The 20,510-nt window shown below is 39.8% G+C and overlaps 1 protein-coding gene across 2 annotated transcripts in view; it reads left to right on the top strand.

The window, feature by feature from the left end:
• The window catches only part of astn1 (astrotactin 1), a 518,487-nt gene that overhangs the window by 166,507 nt on the left and 331,470 nt on the right, over positions 1-20,510 (top strand). The window lies entirely within an intron of this gene.

Genomic DNA, 20,510 nt, shown 5'->3' with positions numbered 1-20,510 from the left:
CAATAGTTGTTTTATTTTTTTTTTCATTCTGTAGCAATTTGCATATAATTGCCAAATTGCTGCACAGCCTAGCTCTGTTCCTGGAGCTTTAGTAATTCATAATGCAAAAAAATCTTCACTCAAGTGATCACATAAATTATTGACTTTCACTTCATTATCCAATTTTTCTCAATGCATCCGTGTTACACACTCACAGTGTTCACAGGAATAAAACAGACTTCAATATTATTGAGTTTTACCAGATAACATCCAGACACACTTGATATGATAATATGATACTGCTCTGTCAAGTCCAGGCAGTGGTCACTTACAGATGCAAGGCAAGGAGTAAAAATTGTTTTATTTTTTAATAACAAGTAATAGGACATAAACAATAATAGAGAATAGAAATTGTTTTACGTTGCAATTGGACTTTGTAAAAATGAAGTTTTCCTAGCTAGCTAAGGTGAGTATTGGTTGCCAGTAGATGTCTGTGTAGGTTTTCAGTCATCCAGGTCATGGTAATTTAAGGAGCTTGGAAAGCAAAGTGGCAAACAGCCACTTCATAAACACATGGCACAACATGGAAGAGCCACCTCGACAGGACAAGACTCAGCTGTACATCCGCAGTGCCATGTGTTCATATTTTGGACAGAGAGGACAGATGGTTTGAAAGAGCAGTGAAAGAAGCCATCTATGTCCATGTGAATGTATGTGAACGACCATCTTTGAACAGAGGTGGTGGCTTACGAAACTAAGTTTTGAGATCCCTTTCCAGACGTCTTAACACCCACGCACACCCGAAACCTCTGCTGCTAATGACTCACACCCTTTTTTACACCTTGGCTCATGCGATGAGGCAAGTGATCTATAGTGGGTCAACAACAATCTTCAGGGACAACTCCCACTAGTGCAAAAAACCCTGAACTCCCCACTATTTGGTCTTAGAAGTGAGGAAGCTTCTCGGATGAGAGCTGACTTAAAGAAGTCCAGTCACTTTTCTTTCCAAGCTTCTTAAATTCCAATTAGATGTTGTTTTTTCAGTGTTGTTCAGTTTCAATGTTATTAGAGTGATCAGCCGCTCCTGTTCATTGAAAGCAAAGAGATTTAGTATCAGATTGCCTTTGTTAATGGTTTCCTCTACAAAAGCTAAAGTCAGACTTGGGAAGTTCAAATAAATGTTTTCATGTAACCTCAACATTCAAAGCATAATACATGTTAATGCAAGTAGCCACAGAAATGGTAGCTGCTAACATGGTGCTGCTAACAATGCTGGCCTAACAGTGATGTTTTAATAAGATTTGTCAGTCAGTATCACAAAAACATGCATGAACGCACAATTAGTATAAAAGTATAAAACCTTTGTTATAAAAAGGAATTGACAAAAGGAATTAACAAAACATTGATGATTTTTTTTGTAAAACTTGAATTTCAATTTGACTTTAATATGCTTGTGGTTACTCGCATTGAAAAAAATCCCTGTCTTTTACCAATCACACCTGCATCAGCTGAAATACATTTTCTCTGAGATCTCATTTACTTGTGACCTACGGTAATTGTATTTGTAAACAACATATCAACATGTTTTTTTCATTTATTTTCTTGTTTTCCCATCATTGCTTCTTTTCAGACAAATGACTGAATATTGGTTCACCACACTAGTAACCAGAAAATGCTCTTGGAACCCAAAAGGCTAAGCCCTCTCCAAGTACTGTGTCTCATTATATGGGCATCTTTGTAAGATGTTTTGTAGGAGCGAAAATGCATTTCACTAAAAATGTAAAGGAGGATATAGAGGCCTGGGAGCATGAGGGTCCTGCCCAGTATCTTTGCTGTTTCTAGGACTGCTCTTCTGGACAGAGATCTCGTATGTTGTTCCTGGGATCTGCTGGAGCCACTCGCCTACCTTGGAGGTCACTGCACTGAGTGCTCCGAATGCTTCTCAGGTTCTTCTCTCAGTCATTGGCACTTCTCCAGCTTCTCATGTTCCTTCTTCCCAATACCGCCGTCATTCGGTATAGCTACATCTATCACTACAGCCGTTTTCCTCTGCTTGTCCACCACTGCTATACCCGGTTGGTTACCCATCACCAGTTTGTCTGGCTGTATCTGGAAGTATCACAGGATCTTAGCTCAGTCATTCTTGACCACCTTGAGGGCCATGTCCCGTTTTGACCTCGTGACTTCCAGGCCATACTCGACACAGATCCTGTACACTATGCCAGCTACTTGGTTATGGCGTTCCATGTATGCCCTGCCTGCTAGCATCTTGCACCCTGCTGTTATGTGCTGGAGTGTCTCAGGAGCATCTTTACACAGCCTGCACCTGGGGTCTTGCCTGGTGTGGTAGACTCCAGCTTCTATGGATCTTGTGCTCAGAGCTTGTTCCTGTGCTGCCATGATTAGTGCCTCTGTGCTGTCCTTCAGTCCAGCTTTGTCCAGCCACTGGTTTTGGATGTTAGCCACTTCCTCTGTCGCCGTCAATGATGGTTTTTCTCCTTGCTCCTCTTTCTTGGGTTCCTGCTGCCTGAGGTATTCAGTAATCACACAGTCAGTTTTAGCCATCTTCCTAATGTACTGATTGATGTTTGTTGTCTTATCCTGGGCAGTGGTTCTGACACTCACCACTCCTCTGCCTCCTTTCCTTTCACTTAGTGTCCAGTCTCAGGGTGCTAGATTTGGGGTGAACCCCTCCATGGTAAGGAGCTTTCTTGCCTTGATGCCAGTTGCTTCTGTCTCCTCCGTTGGCCAGTTTATAATCCCAGCAGGGTACCTGTTCAGTGGAAGGGCGTAGGTGAAGATAGCCCAGATCTTGTTCTTTCTATTCAGCTGATTCCTCAGCACTTGCCTGACTCTTTGCAGGTATTTGGTGGTTGTGGCTTTCCTAGTGACCTCTTCGTGGTTTCCATCTGGCTGTGGGATTGGTACACGTAGCTGTCCTCGATGTCTGCAATGTTGCCTTCTGGTAGTGCAATCCCCTCATTTCTGACTTCTGACTAGCAGTGGGGACAGACCACTTGGCAGACTTGATGGTGACTTGTGCTACTGGCTTAAAGTCCTGCCTCTAGTGTTGTTCAACACATTTCTATTGAGTTTAGATGTGTCCTTGATCCAACACAGCTGATTTAAATGGATAAATGACCTTCTCAACATGTCTTGAAGTTCTCCAGAGGCCTGGTAATGAACTAAACTTGTGATTCAGGTGTGTTGACCCAGGGTGAGATCTAAAACCTGCAGGGACACTGGCCCTCATGGACTGGGTGTCACAGTCTGGCGAGGGCAGACTGTATGAATTGAAAAAAGGACCCAAAATGCAGACTCCAAGGAACAGGGAACAAAACTTGAATGTTAACAAAAGGTGAGCCGTTTAATATGGCTGGTAGAAAAGGTACAAACAAAGGGCAAGGCAAACTGAAGCAAAATTAACACAAACCTAAACTGGGGAATCTAAACAAACAATAAGAAAAACCTAGACAAGAAACTTGGAAGCATGGCATGGCATGGACAACAGACGACCTGACAATCACACACTGAAAACAGAGGACTTAAATACACAGGAGGTGATTAGGGGAAGTGGAGACACATGAGGAAACAGCTGACTAGGATAAACATAATGATGCACAGGCAAGAGAAAACTAACCGCATGAGCACAGAACACAAGACCCCTTTTCAAAATAAAACAGAAAACATGCAGACTTAGACACGACAACCAGAACTTGACAATGTAAGACACAGACATGAAACGCATGAAGAGCAGGGGAGATTTAACATGGTTGGAAACACGAGGGGGAAATAATAAGAACTAGAAACACTTATGCATGATAATACAAACTTGATAACATAAGACACGCAGCATGAAACACGAAGGGTGAGGGGAAGCTTAAATACAGGGGAAGAAAACACAAGGAGTCTAATAACCAAATGAACTTAGATAACCTAATGAACAAAATAAACTCAAACTTAAAACGCTGGGTCAAAAGACCCAGGACCATGACACTGGGATTGGGGACCCCTGATCTAGGCACTCCAGCATCCATATGTGGGGGATTGAGTTATATATTCACACTACCAGACAAAGGTTTGGGCACACCTTCTAATTTGATAGTTTTTTCTTTATTTTTTACTACTTTCTACATTGTATACACATACTGAAGACATCAAACATATGGAGGAAGATATATGCAATTATGTAGAAAAGAAAAAAATGGATAAATAACTCTAAATATGTTCTATGTTTTATATTCCTAAAAAGTAGCCACCCTTTGCTTTGTTGACAGCGCTGCAAACCCTCGGCCTTCTCTCAGTGATGTTCATGATGTAGTCACCTGAAATGGTTTCACTTCACAGGTGTGGCTTTTCATTTGTGGAATTTCTTGCCTTCTTAATGGGATTGGGACCATCAGTTATGCTGTGCAGAAATCTGGTTGGTACACAGCTGACAGCCTTATTTGAGAACTGTTAGAATTAATTTTATGGTAAGAGCCAATCAGCTAAGTAAAGAGTAATGACAGTCCATTTTTACCTGAACTGAACGTCAGTCAGTCTGTAAAATTGCTAAAACGTTGAATGTGTCCCCAAGTATAGCGCCAAAACCATCAAGTGCTACAACGAAACGGCTCACATGAGGACACCCCAGGAAAGGAAGACCAAGAGTCACCTCTGCTGCTGAGGATAAATTCATCCGAGTCCCCAGCCTCAGAAATAGCAAGTTAACATCACCTTGAATCAGAGCCCAAATAAATGTTCCAATAACAGACACATCTCTACCAGCTGCTGGTGACACTGTTGGGGATTTATTCAAAATTGAAGGCACACTAAACCAGCATGGCTACGGTAGCATCCTGCAGCGGCATGCCATCCCATCTGGTTTGCGTTTACTTAGACCATCATTTATCTTTCAACAGGACAATGACCCCAAACACACCTCCATGCTGTGTACGGGCTATTTGACCAAGAAGCTCATCGAGCTTCATGTGGTAGTCAAAAGCCAAGAGTGTGCAAAGCAGTAATGAAAGCAGAGGGTGGCTATTTTGAAGAATTTAAAATCTAAAACATGTTTTGAGTTATTGCACACTTTTTTGTTTACTACATAATTCCTTATGTGTTCATTCATAGTTTTGATGCCTGCAATGTAAATACTCATGAAAATAATGAAAAATTATGAAATGAGAAAGTGAGTCCAAACTTTTGACCAGTAGTGCATATGCCAGATTTATTCTTCAGTAAAAATGAGGTCTGACAATGAGGCATTATGTGTTCAAGTCATTGCAGCACTGTGTGCTCAGTTCCCTGCTGTGGATGTCTTTTCTCTCTAAATGTTTATCTCTCACTATTCTAGTATTCACAAGAATCCATAGTGAGTCACTGAATGCCACCACAGGTTTAATCATTGACAACATCATGAATGCCCTTTGGAAAACTCTAGAGGACTATGAGACATTTTCACCTCGTTGGACAAAAGTTATCAATAATAGAGTGCAGAATACAGCAGTGTTATAAAAGTAGCATTGGAAAACAAGAGGCATAAAATGAGTCATAGATATAAACATTTCCTGGGAGATTATTGGACTGCGAACAATAAATAAAACAAAGTTAGCAGGAGCGTGTGAAATCTCACAACGATGCAGATCTCTCTTATTATTGTCTTTTTCTACCATACATTTATTTATTTTTTAATTTTGCACTCACATTGTCAGCACAAACACCCATGCCTCCCATGTTCACCTGTGCCTGGACAAGCTGTGATATTGTCCTGTGTAATAACAGACAAAAGAATATTGGAAATGCAGAGAGAGAGAGAGGATACGGTTGATGAAACTGGGAGACATTATCCCATTATCATAAACAAGAGAAGAAGGCAGCGACATTTTTAAAATGTCATTTTGAAAATCTTAATCTTAAATCTGTTAACCTCAGACCATAACTCACTTTCTTCCACACTCGACTGCAAGTGCTTTATTCTCAGTCCAATTAAAAACAATTCTGTAATGTTCGTTGATGCAAAGTAATCTCCAGAAATACCCACTTTTAGCCACACAAAGTAATCCAGAAATCTTTTCCAAACAGTGAGGAAGGATTGGAAATGAAAAGATACGACAGAGGGACATAAACAAAAATGTTCACATGTGCATGTACTTGCAGTCACTTCTATTTATCCTGGAATTACACACACACACACACACACACACACACACACACACACACACACACACACACACACGCACACACACACACACACACACGCGCACACACACACGCGCACACACACACACGCGCACACACGCACACACACACACGCACACACACACGCACACACGCACACACACACACACGCGCGCACACGCACGCACACACACACACACACACACACACACACACACACACACACACACACACGGGACACCTTGATTTCTAATTGTTAAAGAAGAAACAAATTGGTCTTGTCCTGTTTTCCTATCATGGTTTTACCTTGACTGATTTGGACTCAGCTGCTTCCACCATGGCTTTGGCAAACAACTGCCTGAAGCCGAGAAGCAAAATAGAAAAAAAGAACAATATTTAAGCATGTCCTTTTATCAATAAAACAGTTAAAACAAAGAATAAATGCCCACCACCCAATGTCAATGGATTTGATCAAATTTGCAATAAACATTTGACCAGCTAGAAAGTGCTTGGACAATGAAAACACTGAAGGTAGAAAGTTCAAAACAAAAGGATTCTTGGGTATACATGAGACTGTAGGGATTTGTATACTCACTTAATATTTGGTTTAGTATGAGACTTCTGTTACTCTTCCCTCACAGCCTGATACTTAAATATTAAGCCTGCAGCTTTCCAGTTGAATTCAATTCAAAATTCTGTTTCATTTACATACAGCCAATTCACAACAACTTTCACCTCAAGGGGATTTACATTTATAAGTTAAAGATAATATAATTAATAAATGAATAAACAATATTAGAAAGATACCCCCACAATCACCCAACACCCTATGAGCAAGCACTTGGCAACAGTGGGAAGGAAAAAGTCCATGGCAACAGGAAGTACACTCCAGCAGAAAAAAATATAAAAAGGTAAAGGCTACATGGTTCTAAAAATTACTCCAAACAGCTGCTCATCAGTAGGGCCAAACAATTCAATAAAAGCATAAAGATTCCTGGGGCACTTTTATAATTCATTTTTTAAAAAGTATTTAATATAAATATAAATATGCTGGTCTGAGTAAAATGGCTATTCTAGTGAAATTTTCTACCACAACCAACTCTAGAGTTTAGGTCCAAGAGTATGGTCCAAAAAATAGAAACTATCCAGTGAGTAAATGTGCCTTGTTTATACCAGAGCAGAATGGACAGACTGCTTCAAGCTGATAGGATCAGTAACTTAAATATCCACTCCTATGCAGAAAAGCATCTCTAAATGCACAACACACTGAAAGTTGGAGTAGATGAGCTTCAGCAGCAAAAGTCCACACCCAGTGCCACTCAAACCCAGTGGTTTGTGGACTGTGGGCTCTGGTACTGTAGGAATATAGGTTTTCAAAAGGTCTGTTAAGTAAGGTGGTACCAAACCATTGAGACTCTTATAATCAATTAATACATATTTAAAATGGATCCTGAAATGGATTAGAACCAAGTGTAAGGAGGTCAGTGTAGGTTTAGTGTGATCACACTGTTTCTTTACCATCAAAAGGCGAGCTGCTGCATTTTGAAGCTCTAATCAGAGCTAACATATAAAGAGTTATAATGCTCTAGACAAGAGATAATAAAAGCGTGAATTATCCTCTTAAAGTCATGTGAGTTGAAAGAAACTTAACAACAGAGCTAATCTGTTTATCACATTATAAAGAACTGCCAAAAGTCACGGTTCAGTCAAGGTTCCTTGCAATCATATGACAGTAAGTGGGTAAAAAGACCAGTGGTGCTGTCATATCCATCTAACAGGTTGGGTCGCTCAAATGAAAATTGTGTTTTACTTTTATTCAGTTAAGTTTATATCCACTCATGATTGTACATCTCTAAGATAATTCACTAGTGCCTGAATAAAATATGGCTGTTGGTTTGTACAGGCAACTCTGTCTTGAGGTCAACTGCAAAGCAATGAAAGGAGATGTTGTCTTTTTTAAAAAATGGACCGAAAAGGAAGCATATAGAAAGAGAGCAGAATGGGCCCCAAAAGTGAACCCTGAGGTCCCCCACAAGTGGTAACACGGATGATGAATACTGCCCTAAATGGAGAGAAAAACTCCTATCTGATAGATATGACTGGAGCCAGTGGTCGTATCTTTAATACCTGCACGTAATTCAAGCCGTGTCAGAAAAATGCTACAATCTACAGTACCAAATGCTGTAGTCCAAAAGCATGAGGGAAGCAGACCTGCCAGCACCAGGTCATTCAACACTCACAGAAGGGTTATTTCTGTGATGTTTCAACAGAAGATTGGACAAATGTTGCCTGTTCTGATGAGTCTCAATTTCTGCTGAGTTGTGCACACCATGGGCCTCTTAGTGACATATGACCATAATTTAAATGACACAGGCTACATGGGTATTGTTGCTGTTGTTTATCCCTTTATGACTGCAGTGTGCCCAGCTGCCATGTGACAAAGCTCAAATCAACTCTAACTGGTGTCTTGAACATAAGTTCACTGTACTCAAATGGTCTTTACAGTCAGTAGATCTCAGTCCAATAGTGCACGGTTGGGATTTGGTTGAATGAAACATTCACATGATGAATGTGTAGCAGAAAAATCTGCAGCAGTTGTGTGATGCTATCATGTCACCGTGGACCAAACTCTCTCTCTAAGGACTGTGCAAAGATTTAAAACAAAGGGGCTAAAACCTAGTAATAGCAAGATATAAATATTAAAGTGACCGGTGACTAAGTTTTTAATGAGGAGTTATTATCCATGCACAGTTTGATGTTAGCACTGAAGCCTCACAACAAGAAGATCTTGGATTTGAGTACACCAGCCAACCCAGGTCTTTCTCTGTGGTGTTCGTATGCTCTCCCATTGCTTGCTTCGGCTCTCTGAAGGTACTTCAGCTTCCTTTCATAGTCATTCTGTCGCAGAAATGCATGAGCTAAATTAATAGGGCTAAATTGGCTGTAGGTGTGACTGTGAATGGTTTTTATTTTTGTTTAAGCCCTGCAGGGGCTGGAGACCTAACTTCTAAGTAATGTTAACATTTTGGAGTTCTATGTACATATTCAAAGTGTGTTTTGTGGCAAAAGATGGATCTAACCCCTCTAGATCTTTGATATCTCAAATAGTCAGCTCATCTCCCACTGATCATCTACTGATCTTCTGCTTTATTCAGAGTCAGCCTGTCTACTAACACCAGAAGTTAATGCTCCTACAAAGAAAAGAAAGGACTAATTCTGATCAATTTAGTTGCAAAGCTAAAAGAATATGCAAGCATGAAGTAAAGAAATAAAAAATCCATTTGCGTACATTATATTTGTTGTATCAGCATTGGTAATATCAGCTTAGTAAAGAAATAGAAGGATTTGCTGCTTCCTAATACACTCAAAACACACACATACATACACACATACACAATTTTACAATTTTAGTGCTTCCAGGTAGAGATTAGTATTCTCCAAAGCCAGCTGCATAGGAATGAGGCTGTCTAAGCAGGCAATTAGATGTGCTTCATGCAGTTTTGAGTCGCTGTTGTTGGTGTTTCTAGTCAACTATTTTCATCTTTGTCATAAAATATGCACAGACAGAGCTATTGTTGTCCTCAGTGGATAACTTCGGTGCATGTGCAAGGCAGGTAAGGTAAGGACTCATTCAATTTTTGCTGAAGATGCCCCAGTGTCTCCCTTCACTCCATATGTCAGCACATTTAATGGACTCCAGAGTTACTTCTGCAGCAACTAAAAGTGCCAGATTTGCCAAATGGGAGAAAAGGATGTCAGAGTGAGTGAAAGGAGTGGGCCCAGGCCTGCGGCCCCCATCAGTATTTCATGATTGTTATTGCTGAGTGGGTGCATAATTTATTCCTAATTAGCGATGGACCATACACCATAATTAAGTTAATGTTGTCTAAATTGTTGGATAAGGTTAATGTTTCATTAAAGTTATTGTACTTCTGCATGCATAACGAGGCTTGCCCTCAGCATTGTCTCTTACCCACAGGATAACAGGGCAAACGTGGGGATAATAACAGACATGAGTATTTTGACAGTATCTTTTCATTGGATGGCATTGCTTGACTTAGTCTAGCTGTTTAGGCCATTTGATTTGACGGTGAAAGCACTGATAGGGCTAATGATAACAATGATGCTGTTGCATTCAAACACTAGAAAAGCTAATGAGCCTGATTCTTACAGAGTGCTTCTTGTTTACATCTGAATACATATATGGATTATCAGCCTTGATGACCAACTGTTGATTGTACAATGGTGGATTTAGTTCTGGGCAAATCCTGTTATTATACTAAAGAAAATGATTTTCCCAGGCCTGTAGGCTATCCGGTCTTTAAGTGATGACGTGATGAATCACTTAAAGACCGGTTTTTATTACCGCTAATCATTTTAAAGCTCAGTTTTTAAGCCCTTACGATGTAACTACAGCCAAGCCCATGCAGCAGTATATTGTGGATGGATCATCTCAGTTGTTCTCCTGACTGAGGTTTGGTCCGTTTACAGCAGGGCTGCCCAATCCCGGTCCTCGAGAGCTACTATCCTGCAGCTTTTAGATGCATCCCTACTCCAACACAGCTGAATCAAATGGTTTGATCTCTTCAGCATGCCATCATGTTTGGCAAAGGCCTGATAACAAGCCATTCATTTGATTCAGGTGTGTGGGAACAAGGATGCATCTAAAAGCTGCAGGACGGTAGCTCTCGAGGACCGGGATTGGGCACCCCTGGTTTACAGCATCCTGCCATGCGATTGCATTTGCCCCTAAGCATTAGGAACCCTCACGTTAACTTTTATTGAGTGGAAAAAACTCAGTTCGTTAGCGTTCGTCCTCCAGCTTTACTGTTTATATTTTGCTAACATAGCTTTGTCACGCTAGCGATCACGTAGCATATCATTATATACCAGGTAGCCAAACTTCAGTAACCCTACAAACGTCGCTGCTGTTTACTTTCCTGTCTTCATTTATGTTGGAAGTGACAGCAGAGCTGTACGTTTGAATTTGTTTCATAAATCCCTCAGTCAGTACATGGTGTATTATATTTAGATGGAAGCTAGCGAGCTAACTTCCTGCTAACTTCTAACTCCGTTAAATATAATAAATTCTGTTTTCATGGATGCCTGGTTGTTAAACTTAATTGTAACACCTGGTAGAGCAGCCACACTGATCATTTTATTACAGATGAAAGAATTTAGACCAGTTTTTAACCCTCACTAATGCTGCAGGGATCATTTGACTTTGGGACCTGCAGCTGAGTTTGGGCCCAGACATGGCTAGTGATGTCAGACTTAAAGACTGGATTCCAAATATTTCACAGATGGAGACTGAAAGATAGAGGAAAATAGTAAGACCCGCAAATGCCCTATGCGCGAAAGTCACGTGGTCTATCAATCTCTATAGAGACATTCATTATTGTTATTTTGAGACTTACATTAAAAGCCTGTCATATAACATGTCAGATATTAATAGTGAGGTATCATTGTGACATTGAAAGTATAACTTAGTCAAACACTTTTTGATATGAAAGCTATTTGGCCTGACACGATCTGCTCTACAGACACAAACATCTAATCGAATGGCATTTATTTATTTATTTTGTTGTTGTTGTTTTTTTGTTTGCTGCATTTGGTTACTAGTTAACAAAAACTATCTTGTCACATACTGTGCTGTAGAATCTTATCAAATTGCCACCACTAAATTACAACAAAAGGGCAGAAGAAGCTGCTAAATCATTAGTCTATGCTCTTTGGGGACTAGGATCTCATATAAAGGTTTTGCGGGGTTTAGGTTTGATTGTTTTTGCTGCTGAAATGTTTAGTAGTGTCTTAAAATCTCAAATTTTCCACCAGAGGTAGGATGATCAGACTATACCAAATTAAATCTGCTACACAAGATACATAAATGCATAAATAAATGAATCTATTTCTGTAGCTTCAGTTTATTTGATATAACAGGCAAACTCTCAATGCATGCAATTTATACTTCATTGTAAATTTGTAAGTGTTAATTGAACGTAGAATTTGCCTTTTTTTTTTTTCCCTTCCTTTTTATTTTCACAAATAGTACATAATTACATAACATAATACAGTGTACAATTCAAAACCAAAAAATAAACAAACAGACAAACAAACATAAAACAAACAAACTGATAACTAAACACACAAAAAAACAAAAAAACAACAACAAAAAAAACCAGCTCAGTTCCATTACAGTTTAAACACTCAAGAGAATCCTTGTAACATAATATTAGAAACATCAGGTTCCACATAGTTCAAGTATGGTTCCCACACCTTAAAGAATTGATCTGTTTTTGAATGCAATATACATGTAAGATATTCCAGTGGCACTAAATCCAACACTACTCTTTTCCAACCTTTAATAGTTGGTACTTTTTCATAAATCCATTGGAGTAGTATATTCTTCCTTGCCGCATAGGTGAGAACACAGTACAATCTCCTATTATTCTTGGATATTAATCGCCGGCTGGGGAGGCCCAGTATGAGAGACAGAGGGTCCATCTCCAATTCACAACCGAAAATCTTCTCCATTTCAAATAGCACATTAGACCAATATTCTTGCAATTTCAAACATGACCAGAAGCTGTGAGTTAGGGTACCAATTACTGTCTTACATTTAAGGCACATGGGTGAAAGGGTAGGATTATATTGATGTCTGCGAAACATAGATATGTGCATTCTATGTATAATTTTTAACTGTATTGCTTTGGTACGATTACAAACTGATATTGATTTGGCGTAACTCCAGACATCTTCCCACTCCTCATCATCAATTACTATACCTAATTCCTTTTCCCATTTGCCTTTAAGCCTCTGTGACGTCCCTGAGAGTACAGAATATAAAGCCTTATAAAATATCTTCACAGGTACCTCTTTGTCTGTTAAAAATAATAATTTTTCAACAGGAGAGACTTCATGACTCTCACTAAAGTTAGTACTATGCAAAATATAATGCCTTATCTGTAAGTAACGGAAAAAGTCATGCTTGGGGAGAGAATATTTCTCAACCATTTGGTCAAATGGCATAACTACATTATCGGAGAATAAGTCCCTCAGTCTCTGAATTCCTTTGTTCTTCCATTCCTTAAATCCTATATCAAACATCCCCGGTTGAAAGTCAAGATTATTCACAATAGGAGTAAACATAGATGTTAGCTTCAACCTTCCCTCAATTCGACATACTGACCGCCAGGCCTTAAGTGTATTAAGTGTGACTGGATTATCACAGCTCAATCTAATATCTTTAAAGTTCTTGAAAAACAATAGGTCCCTTAATGGATACTTTGAAAGAGAGGTTTCAATCCCCAACCAGATAGAGTGTGAATTATTTGTGACCCAGTCATGAATATAACTCATGTGAGTACTCAATTGATATGTTCTAATATTTGGTAAATCTAGACCTCCTACTGAACCTGGGAGCTGCAGTGTAGCCATCTTAAGTTTTGGTCTACGTTTGCTCCATATAAAAGAGCTTAGCCAACTATTCAGATCCTTCATCACTCTATTTGAAAATATAACCGGAATCATTTGGACAGGATATAACAATCGAGGTAAAATATTCATCTTAATCAAAGCTATACGTCCTAGCCAAGAAACAGGTAGGGAATTCCATCTCTCCAAATCTTGCTTTACCTTCTCGAACAGAGGGGAAAAATTTGCTTTATACATTTCTTTAAATTCTGGAGTTATAAATATCCCTAAGTATACAGAATTTGCCATTTTAATTGTACGGGATGTAAGTGTGTGTGTGTGTTTGCCAGTTATTATTTTAACACTGCCTGCCAAGTTACTGTGGCAATAACAAAAGTACAGAGGGTTAGCCACAGGCTAGCAGCTGTGCCTTGGTACTGCAATGCCTTCAAATATCACTTTTTTCTCCCTTGTTATTAATATATTATAGGATCCACTGCATTTGCTCTCCTGCAACATCCTTCTTTTCCTTATATAGTTGTCATTCTACTGAACAGTGCTTTTGCAACACTGCATCATAGTTAGGAACTCATTTTTCTATTTTATAATAATAAGTCATCTATGTTGGGAGCTGTAAACTTTTTGGTTAGCTTCTTGTTAGCTTTTCTTTTGGAAAGGTTTGGCATTTTAATTTGGAGTCGTATTTTTGGGGGGTGGTTTCATGTAACTAAAAACACACATCTATAATTGCCCTAATTTTTTTAATAAGTAATTTAAAAAAAAGGCTTCCTAGAGCAGAAAGCAAGATTTAGTATTCTTTGGATATTACATTTGGGCAGATCTTGCTCAAATATCATGATTTTGCTTCTTCCTTTAGGAAAAACAAATTATATGTGCACTGGTAAAAGGTTGTATAGGTTGTATTGTTGTTGCAAATAGTTATTTTCATAGCAGCTATTCTTGAGATGAGCACTCTTGTTCCAGTTGCAGTGATATTATTATCGTCTGGATATGCTTGTTTTTGTCCACTTCCTCTGTCAGGGCAGATTGTCATTCTTGTGCCATTATTCTCTCAGCTGCCCGATTCTAGCACTGGATATCATTTTGGTTTATAAGAGGTACTTGTCTCTGCTGTGCATGCTGGGTTGTGGGTGAACATCCTGCAGTGAACATTTAAAGCAGTCTAACTTGTGTTTGTAGCAGTGTTAAGCACTACACCTTCAGCTCAGTTTTAAGATATAAAGTTCCCTGCTGTGCAAGGATGAGTCTTCTTCAGGAGTTGCTTTTTTTCTCCACTGCGAGTCACACTGTTACATTTTAAGCCGCATCTTTTTAACAAATGTACAGTGCTGTGAAAAAATATTTACCCCCTTTTTTCATTTTTGTCCCCTAAAGCTAAGAACTGTTGTGCACCAAGAACTGTAATCAAGCAATTCTTCTTTCCAAGAAGTTCTAACTGCCAATAAGTCTTTCACATCATGGCAGAGGAATTTTTGCTCACTCTTCTTTCCAGAATTGTTTTACTTCAGCCACATTAGAAAGTTTTCAAGCATGAATTGCCTGTTTAAGGTCAGTGTATCCTGGATTACAGGCCGGACTTTGACTAGATTAGTCTAAGGATCTTAGAAAGAAAAGCGTCTGGACTTCTTAGATTGCTTGAAGACGTTTCACCTCTCATCCGAGAATCTTCTTCAGTTCTAGGGTAAAATGGTGGAGAGTCCCAGATTTAAACCCCATGGGTGTTTCCCCCCAAAGAGGGACAAAAGGACCCCCTGATGATCCTCTACCTAATCACAAGAGCCAAGGTGTGAAAGCGGGTGTGGGTCACAATCAGCCAGGGTTTCGGGTGAGCTCATTGTGAAACCTGGCCCCACCCTGTCATGTGATTTCCGGAGGTCAGATGGCCCAGGATGTGAGTGGGCGTTAAGCCGTCTAGGAAGGGATCTCAAAACTGGATTATAGATGGCAGACAGTTGGTGTCGTAAGCCACCGCCTCTGTTCAAAGATGGTCGCTCACAGTGGACATAAATGGCTTATTTCACTCCTCTTTCAAACCATCTGTCCTCTCTGTCCAAAATGTGAACATTGGCATCCTCGAAAGAGTCCGCTGAGTCCATCTGCGGTCCATTTACCCTAGAATTGAAGAAGCTTCTCGGATGAGAGGTGAAACGTCTTCAAGCAACCTAAGAAGTCCAGACGCTTTTCTTTCCAAGCTCCTTAGACTACGATGACCTGGATAACTGAGAACCTTCACAAACATTTTGACTAGACTACAAAACAGCTCTGCACAGCACCTTTATTCTTGAACATCAGTGAACGTCGTCTCCGTTCCTCAGGCCTCCTCTCACTCTGCAACATTAGGTTAAACAATCTGGTTAAAAAATCCACCGCCCACTCTTTTAGACATCTCAAGAGATAGGTCATTATGACGAGTCGCCTTTCCACTCCCCCATCGTTGTCATGTAGCTGCCCTCACTTCAACCTTACTATTCCTCTGCACATTCTAATTCACTAACTTTCCTCCATCCATTGTCTGTCTCATTTTCCACATTCATCAGCTACTCAAAGTACTCCTTCCATCTTCTAAAAGAACTATCTTCACTTGTTAGTATATTTCCATCTTTATCCTTAACCACCTTAACTTTATTTCCCACGCAGTCAATTTTCTTGGCAGACTGATATAAGTTCTTTTCTCCTTTCTTGTGTCCAGCCTCACATACAACTCACTTAGGGTCTTTTCCTTTACCGCTGCCACCTCTCTCTTTGATGTATACCTGTCTATTGTCTTCATCTCCTTGACTATCCTACTTTATTTTTGCCAACCTCTTTGAATTCTTTCCTGTACTTCCTCGTTCCACCAACAAGTGTCTTTGTCCTCTTTCCTCTGTCTAGAGGAACCAAACAGGCTCTTGGCAGTTCCCTTAGCTTCTCAGCTACTGGTGGTGGTCAGAGGGCCCGGTGGCGCCTGTGTCCGGCAGCCTCGCCTCTGTCAGTGCGCCCCAGGGCAGCTGTGGCTACAATGTAGCTTGCTATCGCCAGTGTGTGAATGTGTGTGTGAATGGGTGAATGACTGAATGTAGTGTAAAGCGCTTTGGGGTCCTATGGACTAGAAAAGCGCTATACAAATGCAGGCCATTTCCCAGTTAGCTGCTAACTCTTTCCTACCACCCAAGATCTTCCTCAACTCCTCCCTGAACTCTATGTAAAGTTCTTCCATCTTCAGCTTCCACCATTTAATCCTTGCTCCTACCTTGGACACCTGATATTGCTTAGCTACATTCTCCCCTGATGCCACCTTGCAGTCTTCTGTCTCTTTCAGATTCTGTCCTTCTCTGCTTAACATCTTACCTATCCAAGATCTCCTTATGACTTCTGTTTCCTTCTGCTACATGTCCATTGAAGTCTGATCCAATCACTGCTCTCCTCTCCCTGATGTCACTCTTTACCTCTTCATCCATTCTTCTTTCTCTTCTAACTGGCATCCAAACTGTGGGACACATGCACAGACAACACTCAACATCACCCTTTTCGACTTCCAGCTTTAAACTCATGATCCTGTCTGAAGCTCTTCACCTGTACAATACTATTCACATAGTCTTCCTATGTGAATAGTATTGTACTAAAATTCTCTTCCTGTGTATATCACATATATATATGGTTTTACATATACATATACATATATATGGTTTGAATCCACCTCCAGTGCTTCTGATCTTGTTTGCGTTCCACCCAGTCTTCTGCACACAGCTAGCTTTTTCCCTTTATCAGCTGTAGTCTCTACATATACACGTCCTTACTCTCATCACCAACTCCTGCCTTTCCTTCTCTTTCGCTTACTCCTAACACGCCTTTCCCCCTTTTTTTTCATTGTCTCCAGCCAACAGTTGCACAGTTTCCACCCTGTTGACCGTTGACCATAGGCTAAAAGGGTGCTGGTCATAGTTAACCTGGGCCCAAAACAATCCAGTATGGAAATCTCATTCTTTACATTCAGCAAGTTTCATTGGGCCATGATTTTATGTCACATGTTTTTCCTGCAGCCCTCTGATCCTTTTCCTTTAAACAATTCTAGCTCTATGCCATTGGTCAGTCAGCATGAACTCCTAGCAAACGCTGTAAGGTACATTTTCTCCTAACTGCCTTGGATCGTCTTCACAGAGAGACATGCTGTTGCACTTTGAACTACTTTAAGTTATCTCTAGTGTAGAACTATTACATTCTAGCCAGCACTTCTTTTATGTTCTTTTCTCTCTGAAACCTGAAGCAGTCCTTGACAGCTGTGCACTATTCAGGTGTTCAGAGAATAACTCAAAGGCTCCATTTGTAGTTTTTGTAAACCTGAAAATTCAAACCTTTTTGTAATACTGTAAATTATGGTCTAGTACGGTTGATGTGACGGGAGTTTGCTCACTTTATAAAAACCTTATAAATATAAAATCTGTTGTGTGTGCCCAAGTTAGAAGCTGTTCCCTATTGAATGAGCTGAAAATTATACCTAGCTAGTTCTAATGTTTACATATGTAGACAGTAAGTGTTTTGGGAGTCTTGACACTGTGGGCTATTTAGCAGTGTCTTGGGACACTTTTTCCCCTCTTTATATTTTAATATTTCTTAATTAAATTATGCATTAAATCCCAGTTAATCAAATAATTAATACATTACATAAATTCACTAAAATCGTACTGAAAGAATATGGAACATTCTACAAACAGCAATAATAGACACAATCACTGTAACCCAGAAACAGCAAAAAAATCACTACATAAATGTATTTCTTAATGCCTTCGGGGATTAAAGTCTATTCTATCAAACTGTTCCCTTTTCCTAAATGATCTTTCTGAGTTTCTGTCATTGATTCTGCCTGGATGTGACAGTTCCTCAATACTTGCTAATTTTAAGGATTCGTTATGGTTTCCCTGACATTTTTGCCTCACTGTTCTTCAGCTCAGTTAATTCCTTCATCTTAGACTGTTGTCTGACTTAGACTGTAACTTACACTATCCCTCTCCCAAATTAAAGTCACATTTCCTAACTTTAGACATTCAGAATGTGGCAAGGCGCTGTATCTACTTTTTGACAGAATTTGAAATACACATCTGGTCCTTGTGACCCTCATTACCCCACAGTCTGGGATGTGGGACCACTTCTCATGTTTGCCTAGGCTTCATTGTATATTTGCTGTTGTTCATTTCGATTCCATTTTCAGACTTACTTTAGTCTTTGCAAAATAAGTGCATCCATGAATCATTCAGGCATTAAAAAGGCACCTAACTCAAGATAAACCACTTGTGTCTATGCATAACAGACAATTCAGCACAGAAACTATTTTGAATTGTGTCTTTGTTGCTAGTGGCGTGTCACAAAAACAAATGATGTTTTCCCCTTTCGTCAGCTGAATCTTGAAAAATGCCGAAGGTAATACAGTTTGACGGGAAGAAAATAGTATTTTTTTCCACCAACAAAATTAGGAAACTGGACAATTAAACAGAAAAAGAGGTGCCAGGCCTAAAGACAATATACAGCAGATGACCAGTATCTGAAAATACAGCAAAGACCTGACACAGGACCTGAGAGATGTATCTGGCCCTTCAGTTGACCCACATACAAGTCACTGAAGCTTCTTCGGAAGTGGTCACAATGGCTGTCAAGAAGCCATTCTTAAGCGACTGAAAAAAAGTCTAGGGAACACCAAATTACACACTGGAAATCAGTGTCAGCTGGTCCTGTTGAGTGATAAATCCAAATTTGTGGTTCAAGTCATCAATGTGCACGGAGCAGGTCAATACAGATTTACAACCGTAAGTATCAATCTGTAAAATACAGTGGAGGTGCTGTCGTGCATTTTAGCCTGTCCAAACTGATGGAATTATGAAAACAGAAAAGTATTTCTCCATCATGAAATACCGTCTGAAAAGTTTGTGGCAATGGTTTCATTTATCAGGATGACAGTGATGCCAAACACACTGAAACTGGAGTCTAGGGATAAAGCATACCCGGCTAGAAAGCCACACAATGGAACACTATCAGTCATGGATTAATGATTCTTATTATATAGTCAAGCTTGTCAGAGTTGTACAACCGTGCTCAGTCACTCACTCTGCCTATTTCCCATTTTTCTAGCAAAATATAAAGAAATGGCTTTTTCTGAAACACTTTTTCTCAGTACTCTACCGGGAGCAACAAAACAAAACAACATAAGGCAACTGGCAACTGTAACTGGTTGCAAAGAGTCTTTCTTTCATTGCCACAGCACGTAGATCCGCAGTAGCAGCAGGAGGAGTGAAGAAATTAAAAGCCAACAAGTCGCTAGTGACCAAGTACAATCCATGCTCCGTCTATGCCACAATAAAGCTCGGTGGCTGATATGTAGTTTCATGTAAATGTGTTAGCAATGTTTAAATATCTCCCTCTGCTGGTGCTGTAGCTTACTGCACTACTTACTTAAGCATGCGTGTCTGTCTAATACACACTATTACACAAGTTGCTGTGATACTGGGTTGAATCCTTCCACAGAGTTTTATTTCCTCCTGGTCTTTGCTTGGGCTTTTTGCATTCTCCAAATGTATTCTGGCAAACGTGTTAACCACTACACTATGGCACTGCTGTCTGCTACTGCATAAGCTGTCAAAATGCTACTGCACTGTCTCTCTACAAAGAGGAAGACTGTACTATCGCTGCTATTATTTACTGTCAAGACAGTTATGCAAAACTAAGAGCAAGCTTTACTGAACAATATGATTTCACCAAATCAAAAGTCAACACACACACACACACACACACACACACATACTAAACAAAGCAAAGCACAGCAGAAAGTAAAAACAAATGAGGGATTATCCATGGCACAACGAAATGACACATGGGATAAAGAGCACAAAGAAAGAAATACAGACATAACAGAGCAAGCTAACATGAACAGGTGAATACAAATAAGGTAGAGCAGACAGTAATAAAGG

This window comes from Rhamphochromis sp. 'chilingali' (assembly GCF_963969265.1).
Source record: "Rhamphochromis sp. 'chilingali' genome assembly, chromosome: 16".
NCBI lineage: Eukaryota > Metazoa > Chordata > Actinopteri > Cichliformes > Cichlidae > Rhamphochromis > Rhamphochromis sp. 'chilingali'.
This window is presented reverse-complemented; position numbering and strand designations above follow the sequence as displayed.